The sequence below is a fragment of the Mastigoproctus giganteus genome, chromosome 8, assembly GCF_048544385.1.
Source record: "Mastigoproctus giganteus isolate SK-2022 chromosome 8, ASM4854438v1, whole genome shotgun sequence".
Taxonomy (NCBI): domain Eukaryota; kingdom Metazoa; phylum Arthropoda; class Arachnida; order Uropygi; family Thelyphonidae; genus Mastigoproctus; species Mastigoproctus giganteus.
This window is the reverse complement of record NC_143582.1, coordinates 52,859,177-52,871,985: the sequence shown is the minus strand read 5'-3', so window position 1 is coordinate 52,871,985 and position 12,809 is coordinate 52,859,177. Positions and strand designations below refer to the sequence as shown.

Sequence of the window (12,809 nt, the reverse complement as noted above, 5' to 3'; positions counted from 1 at the left end):
AAATGGGATGCTAGCAGGTCAGCTTTATCCTTGGCTGAAGTGGCAACAGAACCATCTGGTTTGGACAGAGGTAAGAGCAAAGATGGGCAAAAGTTGCGGCCAATAGCTTTGGCAAGAGACCAGAATGCTCGGCTACCATTAGGGCAAGAAGCAAGTTTTCTACTCTTAGCCTGTTCAAACTCTAGTTTGGACTGATTAATAACTGCTTTACAACTGTTGCGAGCTTTGGTGTAGGCAGAAAATGAAACTGAAGAATTAGAAACAAGCCAATTACGATATGCAACATTCTTCTCTTAGACAGCCTTAGCACATTTATTGGAAAACCAAGGTTTAGATAAAGGACGAGATTTTAAAGTGGAGTGTGGGATAAGGGATTCCATTCCTGCAAGAATAATTTCACTGACACGATCTGAGCAAACGTTGACATCAGAAGTTTTGAAACAGTAATCCGACCAAAGAAAAGAAGTCTCGCAGGTCATCCCATTTTGCATTCTTGTAATGCCAAACAACACGTGGTTGGGAATATCCATGAGATAAAGGTTCCATTGGAGAAGAGACAATCACCAAGTTGTGATCTGAAGTGCCTAAAGCACCTCTCACTTCGACCGTGTACTTAGAAGCACTGCAGGATCATTTAAAGAAGCACTGCAGGATCATTTAGACAAGACTTCAGTTATAGCTCGGACACAGCATGGTTTTGTTAAGTGGAAGTCTTGCCTGACCAATTTGATTGGATACTATGATGCAGTCACAAAAGAACTGGATGCAGGGAATAGCTTTGATATTATATACTTGGATCTTAGAAAGGCTTTTGATACTGTTGCACATGGAAGACTGCTACACAAATTGGAGCAGTGTGACATTGGAGGCAAATTGCTGCTATGGATAAAGGGGTGGTTGAGGGGGAGAAGACAGAGAGTGGTAATCAATGGACACTGCTCATTGTGGACTAATGTTATTAGTGGAGTCCCTCAGGGCTCAGTGTTGGGTCCATTATTGTTTTCTGTATTTATAAATGATATTGATGATGGTATATCAAGCTTAATGTCCAAGTTTACAGACGATACAAAGGTTGGCAGGGTTGTCAAGGACACTACTGACACTATGCTGCTGCAACAGGATCTGGAAAGGTTGAGCAGATGGGCTGAGAGGTGGCAAATGAAGTTTAATATTGACAAATGTAAAGTACTACATATGGGAAACAGTAACCCCAGAGCAACGTATCAACTCTGTGGTACTACACTGACAGTGGTAGAGAATGAAAGGGACTTGCGGGTGGTTGTGCAGGCAGATATGAAGTTCTCTGAGCAGTGCAGATGGGCTGCAAGAGTAGCTCATGGAGTATTGTCAATGATATACAGGAATTTTTCCAGCAGGGATAAGGAGGTGATTATTCCCTTGTATAAGGCAATGGTCAGGCCACACCTAGAGTACTGTATACAGGTCTGGAGGCCTCATTTCAAGAAGGATGTAGAGCTGCTGGAACGAGTACAGAGAAGGGCAACAAGACTTAGTGAATGGAACAAAGGGATGCTCTTACGAAGAAAGGCTTAAGTTTTGCAAATTACAGTGTCTGGAGACAAGGCACCAGCGAGGTGATCTGATTGAGGTGTATAAAGCCTTGAATGGTTTGAGCATGCTCAATGCTGATGGGATTCTTCCTCTAGCTCAGAATAATCACCTGAGAGGGCATAAATTCAAATTGAGGAAAGACAGATGTAGGATAGACGTGCGGAAATTTGCCTTTAGCCAGCGGGTGGTTGGTTGGTGGAACAGACTTCCATCCCTTGTCTTGGAGGTTGATAGCCTAAATAAGTTTAAGGCTCAGCTGGACAGGTATTTTGAACGAACAGAGGGGTGAAGTGGGTTTTTTTTTTTTTTTTTTTGGCTGATACTGCCTAAGCTTGCGTTCTTGCATCAAATGCCTCTACTAATGCTAATGCTAAAGGGTTGTTTGTGAGAAAAAGATCAAGCGTATTGGCTGTATGATTAGGATTGTCCAGTATTCTTGTAGGTAAATGAACAATCTGTGCTAGGTCATTAGTAATTGCAAAAGCCTCAGCATATCGACCTGCTGGGTCGGTGTGACTAGAAAACGGAAGCCAGCTGGAGTTGTGAACATTAAAATCACCAAGGAAAATTACTTCACTGTTAGGAAAGTTGGACTGGAGAAAGTCAAGTTGCAAAGAGAGGAAGTCAAAGAGCTCCAAGTGATTAGTGGAGTTGGGAGAACGGTAGAGAAAACAAATGAATTTGACACAATGAGGTAGAGAGATTTTAAGCCAGAGAAGATCAAAGAGAGGAGATTCCAAATTGCCAAGTCTCTCACAGGGAATATCAGAATGGACATATGCAGAAGTACCACCTTTGAGGCGAAAGGAATCATACAGCGAATAATTTGGGCATCTGAGATGAGCAGTAGATGAATCAACCGATAACTGAGATTATGTCAGAAAAAGTACATGGGGTTTGGCAGACTGCAAGTGGAAATGGACATTGTTGAGATTAGAATTGAGACCACGTATATTTGTGAAATTAATTAGGAACTGTTTGGGAGGTTTAGATCTTTTCGCAGATAAGCTTGCTCTATTAGTTTGACAATTCATGGCGGGACATGCTGTATGAAGTAATGAAATTTTTGGATATGGCGTATGGTAAGAATATACCCAGATCCTTGACATAACGTGGCCTCGACAATTCTCCCCGCAAACACACTACTCGTACTCCCTCCAGTCACTATCTCGCAGAGTAGAGGTAGCAAGATTATACACTAGCTGATCCAGAAGCCTCCTAGAGAGTTACCAATAGGTTCAGTCTGGTGTACTAACTAGCGGCCGGCCTGCGAACACCGTTTTAGAGCTGTACTCTCGAAATGTAAGGAATATTGGATCTCGCCACGACATTCATCATAACCTCCAAAGTCATGAATCATACTGCATGATGGAAGAGATAGGGAAGGGTTGACCGGAACTTAGCTCTAGAGACTAAACATGGGTTCCCCCACTTCAAGCCTCCAATAAGCAAAGTGGTGGTATTTCACCGGTTGATGAGAGTCATCTACCACCTAGTACTGCCTGGTAACATAGAGGGGCGGCGTTCCTCCATGTGGTGTGGGTGCCACACCTCGACCCCTGCTTACGTTGGTTCACACCTGGGTGGTCACCCACCATGTACTTGTGCATGGAGGTTATACCCAGGATTACTAACAGTCCCACCATCGTGAAGGTGCAAGCAGAGGATTTGGCTGTCACAGACCATCCGGACTTCGCCGAAATTGGGTCCACTTGACTTGAGTGTCACCCGAATATCAGTTCCATCAGCGTTTTAGACTCCCAGGTAGCAAGTACAGCTTGTCTGGCATATCTGAGAGAATGTCTGTGACAACCTCAAGGACCAGTGTTAAGCAAAATTCTTTGCTTATGTTAACTAGTGTTAACATAAGCAAAGAATTTCTTTGCTGCTTTTCTTTGCATTCTTAACAACCAAAGACCTCTGCTCTTTTACATGAATTTGAGTAGAATTCACTGGTTTCACTACATCATCAAGAAGCTTCACAAATTCATTTTTTCTGCTATAATTTCAAGGTATTCTCAATCATTTAACCTCATTGTGAATAGTACAATAAATCCAAACAAAATCTGGAGATATTAATTGTATCTTTCTGACTACTCCATTGATCCAGTCTTAGCTGTCACCCTGTCTAGTTACAGATTTGCACTTCTTCCAGTCCAGTTTCTATTCCTTAATTAAATCAGTGGCTCTTTAAATATAGCATATGCTATCATACTTCCTCCCGCCCAACTTATGGCAGTTTAGGTAGTATTTCATATCATATTTTTGATTACATGTCTAGGGAATGGCAGTACACAATGAATACTCCCACCTGCATCTGTTGTTTCATTGAGCTGGATGTCAAATAAAGGTGCTTGCTGTGAGTTATGAAGAAATTGATTCTTCAGCTATTCATATATTTCTGACAAGTCATAGTATCTGACAGGACAATCTTTTTTACCTTTTAATCGATGAAATAAGGTCTGCTAGCTACTTCCAGGCATGATAATATCACTCTTTCCAGCTCAGTGTATGGTAGTTTCATTTTAAGAGATAGTGCCATTTTCAATTTTCATTTGTCTCTATGTTACATTTGCTTCTCAAAAGAAGATTGTTGCTTCCAAAAGAAAACAATTTCTTAAAGGTTTTTTTTTTTAATTGATTTGTTCTGATGTTCTGTGTGCTTTGATTTTAGGTGAAGAACAAGATTTGAGGGAACAATATTGACGTTGTAGTATGGTAGAAAAGACAGTTCACCGATGGATAATGATGCAAAATCTTTTCCTTCAAATGAAAATATCAAAACCTGATATGGTCCTCATTCCATTTTTGCCAATTCTGTTTTGATGGCTAAGGTTTCATCTGCTGTTTTACCCCTCCAGTTATAGGATGCCTATTTGATTTTTCTTCTTCATTATTGCCATGTTCAGACCACTCTTCAAGTGGCTCTCTTTTCCAATGACAGCCTCTTCACCTTTTAGCAGATTTTTTAAAATATAAAAACATTATGAAGGGAAAACTGCAAATATGAAGGGAAAAAAAATTAGAAAAGAAAAATCAGAACCTATCTAAAATACTAATTAAGACTAAACTAAAAATTTTAATATTCTTTCTAAAATACACAATAATAAATGATTCCTCTCACGAAAGCAGCAGTTACATTACTGAACTGGCTTATTAATATAATACTTATTTAAACCTGCTACTTCCCACTGACTAATATGCTGAATAGTAGACTGTGTGAGCTGATAGTGGTCATTACTTTCCCCTCCCATACTCTGTATTGTGAACCTTCATAAAGCAGGATGTGAGATGCTGAAATGCAAGTGGTTGACAAAATAATTAGTAGATAGTACTGCAGATGCTACAATAAAATTACCATTTTTTTGGTATGGTTACATGTCTATGATCTTTCCTTTCTATAAGATAAATCCACAGAGCACACCCCCAGGAATGCCACAGTCACAAAGTGAAGCCCAGTGCCGGGAATCCAGCAAATTACCAGGTGATTTTCTGCTGGCCGATTGCTGAGTAGCTGGTCATTCAACAAAACACTGCTAAGCACACAAATCTACACAACCTTCATGACTGGCTAAACAGTATGTAGAGATGCTACAAAGCTATTGGCCGCAACTTTTGCCCATCTCTGCTCCCACCTCTGTCCAAACCAGATGGTTCTGTTGTCACTTCAGCAAGGATAAAGCTGACCTGCTAGCATCCCATTTTTCTTCCAACTCATGTATTAATGATCTTGGTAAAACACCTCCCACCATTCCCAACATGCTCCATTCAATGCCTCCTGTGGTCTTCCGTCAAAAGGATGTCAGAAGGATTCTGACGAATTTTGATGCTAAGAAAGCTCTAGGTCCCGATGGTATTTCTCCACTTGTTCTCAAAACCTGTGCTCCTGAACTTAGTCCTATTCTTTGCCACCTTTTTTCACTTTCTTATTCCAAAGGTGTTTTTCCTTCTGCTTGGAAATTTGCTCATATCCAGCCAGTTCCTAAAAAGGGTGACAAATCCCTCCCATTCAATTATCGTCCCATTGCAATTACTTCTACTCTTTCTAAAGTAGTGGAGAAATCAATTAACCGCCAACTCTTAAACTACCTAGAAACCTTCCGTCTGATCAATGATCGCCAGTACGAATTCTGTCAGTGTCAATCCACTAGTGATATTCTGGCTTATGTTACCCATTTATGGACTAATTCAATGGAAAGGTTCGGTGAACCACAAGTAGTTGCTCTTGACATCTCAAAGGCTTTCGATCATGTTTGGCATAAAGGTCTTCTAAACAAGCTTCCCTCTTATGGTTTGCCAACTGTTTTTAGTAATTGGTTATCCAGTTTTCTCTCTGATCGCTCACTGAGGGTGATGGTAGATGGCTGTCTGTCTTCTAACTTTTCCACTAATGCCGGTGTCCCCCAAGGTTCAGTTCTTTCCTCCACTCTTTTCCTCTTGTATATAAATGACCTTCTTCCATTGACTGGAAATCCTATCCATAGTTTTGCCGATGGTAGCACATTGCATTCTACTTTCCATTTTGAGAAACCTTGCTCTGCTCAATCAGCTTCAACTTCTCGAAAATCTGCTGCCGATTTCTTAAATGCCGATCTTCAGGTAATTCTCCAGTGGGGCAAAGACAACTTAGTTGATTTCAACCCTTCTAAAACTCATTCTTGTTTTATATCTCGCAAAAAGGATTCTTCTGCTCCTCTGCTTATCTTTAGTGACACTCTGATTTCTAGGCAAAATGATATATCTCTTTTGGGGTTTACCCTGACTTCTAATCTCTCTTGGCACAAGCACATTACAAATATTGCTTCCTCTGCATCTAAAAAACTTGGTTTTCTCTTTCACTTGGTGTTACATTTCTTCCAAACACCTGCTCACTCTGTATAAATCGCAAATCCGCCCTGCCATGGAATATTGTTCCCACATTTGGGGTGGTGCCCCTAATACCTCTCTCAGGCTTCTTGATTCCATTCAGAAGAGGGCAGTTAGGTTAATTAATGATTCATCTCTCTAACAGAGTCTCTCCACTCGCTCTCTCATAGATGCACTGTTTCTGCTGCATGCCTCTTCTACAGATACTTCCATGGGCACTGTTCTTCTGAATTGGCTTCTATAATTTCCCTAGGTGCCTCTGTAGCCAGGTGGGAAGGAGCAGCAGTGCATAGCACACGCTTCTTGATTAGACCGGGGTTCGAGCCCGTCACCACCAAATACGGAGGATGCGGAAAGGTCAGCGAAGGACCATCACATATCCCGGAGCAATATGGCCTTAGTTGCTAATGCTTCTAAAAACCAAATAACAAATAACTATAATTCCCGCTCTCTCTTTCAAAACAGTCCGAACACGTGCCACCACCAGCCAACATCCATTTACTATCCAACTTCAAACTCACAGAACCAACTTTTCATCTTCCTCGTGTATTCATTCAACTGCCGTTTTCTGGAACAACCTTCCTTCATACTTATTTTCTGAAAATTACAGAAGTTCAACTTCAATGTCAACAAATATCTTCTTTCGTCTTCTCAACCTCCAACCCAAGCATGGTACTAAGTACTATAGGTTCTAATACCTCTCGTGTTTGGGGTTTACATTAAAAAAAAAAAAAAAAAAAAAAATTTTAATTTTCTGCTGGCCGATTACTAAGTAGCTAGACATTAAAAAAAACACTGCTAAGCACACAAATCTACACAACCTTCATGATTGGCTGTACAGTATATAGAGATGCTAAACACAGATGACATTAGCAGATTGTAAGTGATCTTTGGGATCACTTACAATCATAACAGAATTACATACACACATATAAATAGATCACTTACAGTTATAACAGAAATACATACCCACATATAAAATAAATCCTACATTTGGTAAATAAATGCCACATTAGATAGGTTATATTCCATTCTCTATATTGTGACTCTTCAGCCAACTGACAGAAACATAAATAGAAAAGGAACAAAAGAATCAGATCACTTGGCCTATCATTTGAATTGAGCTAAGGTGTGGATCTGGGATAAACCTCTTAATTATTGGAGTGTGAAACTCATCAAATGTCCACTGGCCTTGAGATATAGTGCAGGTGAGTATTAAATCTTATTTACTAGAGTGCCACCACACCTGAGATAATTACTATTTTTGAAGGTTCAATCACATAAATTTTATTGATGGAAAAGGTTCAGATGAAAGGCTTCGTTTAAAATAACAACTGGGAGCTACTCATCCACAACCTCACCACTGACATATGCCCTCCAAACATTTCTGTTGCACATTAATCATTAAATAATGATTAAAAATCTGAATTTTTTTTTTTCTGTCTTCCAAAATATAGCCTCAACTTTTATTCAAGGTGCTTTGGAAGTGATTGTTGTTTACTTGGTATTAATGCAAAATTCCTATCAGGTTCCACATTGTTATTTATTGTTTTTGTTTTTTCTTTAGTGTGTTTGTTTCACTTTCAACATCTCGTAAACAAGTTTTTCACACATGTAGTTTGGAATTGGCATGTTACCTGGCATGCAGCAGAATGCTGCAGAAAGCAGTTCCTCACAATTGCATAAAATGATTTCTTGCTTTGATTATTATTATTATGTATCTTTATTTGTTTGAAAAAAACATTAATATGTGCACATATGTAACTTTCAAATTTCATGCTGTTAATTGTCTCTGAACTAGAAAACGGAACTTACTTTTGTGTTTATTTTATTTTCATTTTCACCAGATCATTATTATTATTTTATTTTTTTTATTATTTTTTTAATAATATGTAAGAAAACACAGCATTTTCAAAGTACAGTAAACCCTCACTAGTCCTGTTACAGTTAATACAAATGTTGGATAATCCGATTCGAAATATGAAAAATTCTGTTCACAACTGAATACTTTGAAAGTCACGTGGGATTTAGGTTAAACTCTAAAGAGATAAACTGTGACTGTGCAGAGAGAGACAGAAGATATGTTACATTGTCTTCTGTGTGTTGTTCGGTATCGTTGTTGACTCTGAGTCAAATGGATGTTATTGCTTATATCGCTTCATTTGCGTACTTCTTTATACGTATATATGTACATAAGTTTACATATTTTGTATAATTATGGGTTTTAAATAATTTAAAAGTGGAATAAAAAGAAAGCACATTACTTGAACTATAATTAACAAGCTCAAAGTGATAGAACAAATTACTTGAAAATGGTGTTCATGGAAAAAAATTGCTGAAAAATTTGGAATTGCCCAACAGACTATATCAGATATTAAAAAACAAAAAAGATTCTATAAAGGCATTTGCTATAAAATTCAATGTGGGGAGTGATAAAAACAGTGTATCAAATAGACAGACATTAAAAAAGCCAAAAGAAATGTAGCTGGAAGAAGTTGTGTTTAAGTGGTATTCACAGCAATGATCAAGTACTGTTGACATGCATGGTGTTGTGATAAAGGCAATAGCAGAAAAGTTTGCAAAGCATTTGAAGCTACACAATATTTACTTGCAGTTCAGGATGGCTGTAGCAATTGAGACAAAGGCACAATATCACTAATAGAAAAATTTGTGGTGAAACCATAAGTGATGATTTTGAAGGTGTTTAGCCATTTAGAAAGAAATTAAATGAAATAATAATATAATGAGGTCTTTGTTATTCTCAAATATATGTAATGCTGATGAAATGGGAATGTTCTGGCGTGGTCTACCAGAAAATATATTAGCCTTTCATACACAGCAGTCAACACCAGGGTGGAAAAAGAACAAGGAGAAGTTTCAGCATTTCTTTGTGCGAATGCAGATGGAACTCATTGACTAAAGTTTTTTGTGGTTGCCAAAGCTAAGAATCCAAGGGAATTAAAAGACTATGCACATATTGCCTGTTGCCTACTACAACTTGCAAAATACTTGGTTCAGAAAGAAATTACGAAGAATTGGTTCCATAACCACTTCATACCTAAATTCAAGAGGTACCAGAAAGAAGTGTTGAAATTTTCAGATTACCAGATTAGAGCACTTATCTGGTAATATATCCAGTAAGGATGGTAAAATGAAGTGCTTGGCTTTGCCGCCAAACACAACTTCCTTTATAGAGCCCATAGACCAAGGCATCATTATGGCCTGCAAGAGGCTCTACAAGCACAAGTTCCTTGATGAGGTGATGGTAGTGTTGGAAGACAGAATGGATGAAGATAATGACTCAAGGAGAAGAAGAATACTGGAAAATATCAAATCGTACAATATCAAGTCTGCTATCTTCAACTGGGCCAATGTGTGAAGAGACACTAAAAAGGAAACATAAGTGAATGGCTGGAAAAAGCTTTCAAAATACAGATGGTGATATTCACTTTAATGAATTAGAGCCAGAGGACTTTCAGACTGTGTTGAGGGCAGCTGGAGAGACTGAAATAATGCAAGAAAATATCCAAGATTGGAAGAGGATTGAAAATATCCAAGATTGAACTGGAAGAAGGAGATCCTGGATTTCAGCTTCTGATAGAGGAAGAAATTGCTGTAGATGTTATTAAGGATTCTGCTATGGAAGAAGAATCAGATGATGAACTTACAAGGATCAACAATTAAGGAGAAGCTTTTTAGCTCTACAAGAGATGGCATTGATGCAGTAATGAATTATGTGGACTCTTCAACAAATCAAAAATTGCAGAAGTATTATGAACACCTAAGAACCATGAGGGAGATCCTAATTAAAGAACAGCAGCAGAGGTCTGTTCAGACAAAACTTCAGTTTCTTCAAACCTGCATTATTGCATTCAAAAACAAGTACAACTTCTGAGTCTTTTATCGATGGACAAATGTATCGTCTTTTTATAGTTTTTAAATAAAGGCTCGACAGTGATATTTTTTATTTATTTTCATCAATACTACCTATATCATTAAATTTTCCATTTATTTGTGTTCTAAGATTTTAGTCTTTTAGGGCTATTTGTTGCTTTTACTAAGGTGGTAGATCTTTCATCAACCGGTGAAATACCACCACTTTGCTTATTGGAGGCTTGAAGAAGTGGTGAAACCCATGTTTAGTCTCTAGAGCAAAGTTTCCGGCATCCCCCTCTCCCCATACTTCTCCTTCAACCCCCTTGCACGGTACTAAGTACTGTAGGTTTTGATACCATTCATGTTTGGGGTTTTCATAAAAAAAAAAAAAAAAAAATCTGGATTATCAGTTAATCCAGATGACCCCCCCCCCTCTCAATTAATACAGAGCAAGGGTTTACATATGTAAATTAATTTTTTAAAAATTACTTAACAATTACCTAAGATTACTTAAATTACAAAACCAGAACTAGAAAAAAAAATTCAACAGAAAGAGAGAGAGAGAGAAAATTTTTCCAGAAAAATGAATCCTTAAATAAATTAAACTTCCAATTATCCAGATTGGACTAGAAATAAGTTTGCCCAGATAATGCACAAATGAAAGAAAAACTCGTAAATGTGACAGAAATGAAAATTTTATTTCATAAATACTGTATTCATATTTATAAACATGCAAGACAGTTTAACACAAAATTTAATACAAAGATATATATATATATATATATTTTTTTTTTTTTTTTTTTTTGAAAAAGGAAAGCAGGTGATATTCAATAAATTTCAAAGCGCAATAATATCAGTGAGAGCGATGTATCATTGATATTCCATGTAATCCAGTAGAGATAAGAACAGATTAGGCCAGCCCTACGCAGAGTAGAAGTGCTAAAGTGCCCACTCGTTAAACTTGGCACTTTAGCACCTTTTTTGTGTTTATTGATGAACTGGAGTTTTTGTTCAATCAAAAAGCAAACCTTTTCCATTTTAAAGATTGGTGGACATTTACAAGTCCAATTAAGAAGAAAAAACACTCTGAGAAAAAATGTTATAATTAAAAGTTTTTTTTTTTTTTTTTTTTATGTGAACCCCAAACATGAGAGGTATTAGAACCTATAGTACTTAGTACCGTGCTTGGGTTGGAGATTGAGAAGACGAAAGAAGATATTTGTTGACATTGGATTTGAACTTCTGTAGATTGTAATTTTCAGGAAATACATATGAAGGAAGGTTGTTCCAGAAAACGGCAGTTGAATGAATAAATGAGGAAGATGAAAAGTTGGTTCTGTAGGCTTGAAGTTGGACAGTAAATAGATGTTGGCTGGTGGCGGCACGTGTTCGGACTGTTTTGAAAGAGAGAGCCAGAATTATAGAAGCCAATTCAGAAGAACAGTGCCCATGGAAGTATCTGTAGAAGAGGCATCCAGCAGAAACAGTACGTCTATGAGAAAGCGAGTGGAGAGACTCTGTTAGAGATGAATCATTAATTAACCTAATTGCCCTCTTCTGAATGGAATCAAGAAGCCTGAGAGAGGTTTTGGGGGCACCACCCCAAAACCTCTCTCAGGACATAACATAATAAAATGTAAAAAACATAATAAAGTACAGAACATAATAAAATGTAAAAAAAAAAAAAAAAAAAAATACCTACAATGGACTCTACAATATCTACAAAGACAACTTAGATTTCCGACTTAGATTTCCATGAGTCACAGAAGTGTCAGTTAATCCACTACCCGAATAATACACCCCCATTAATTGAGAGTTAAAATGCACTGACAATGCACATGAATTAGTTAAATTTGCACACACATACACTACTCTCTGTAGTATTAAAAATCAAATCAAATCAAAACTCTCTGTAGTAAATTGAAACTCAGCTTTGTTTGAGCAATGCAGATAATGAAGGAGAACTGGAAAAAATTAGCTACAGATTTATTAGCTAATGTAGACTACATGTAAACACAGTTTTGATGTGGAAATGCATTACTGCAGTAAAAAATGTGTTGCTCATTATTTTATATCATTTTATTGAAAACAGGAAAATTTTTTATAATACTACTAATTATAGATTTGCTTTAAAAGAAAATATCCTAATTTTTTCTTAAAAGTGGGAGAGAGAAAACAGAAGGCTCATCTTGTCAACCCATCCATCCATCTCCATATAAACTATCCAACCAGGGGAAGACTGCTGACAGTGATTAAATAGAACTAATTTAGCTCTAATTTACCTACCTTTTTTATTGTCACATTACCATCTTCTTTTATGAGCAAATCTCCCAGTATTAAAACTTTTGTGTTACTAGATCTTATAGTAATATTTTTTATAGTAAAAAATACACACACGCTATGACCTCTTTGAATAATTCCAAAATCTGTCACATACCCATGGTGTATTTAATGGTATTTGTTCATTCCATTTCATTGTATACCACCCAGTAAGT

General features: G+C 37.4%; 1 protein-coding gene across 1 annotated transcript in view; it reads left to right on the top strand.

Annotated features, from left to right (window-relative positions):
- LOC150081532 (midasin) overlaps positions 1–12,809 on the top strand; it is a 1,449,634-nt gene that overhangs the window by 1,228,964 nt on the left and 207,861 nt on the right. The gene's annotated exons all lie outside the window — the stretch shown is intronic.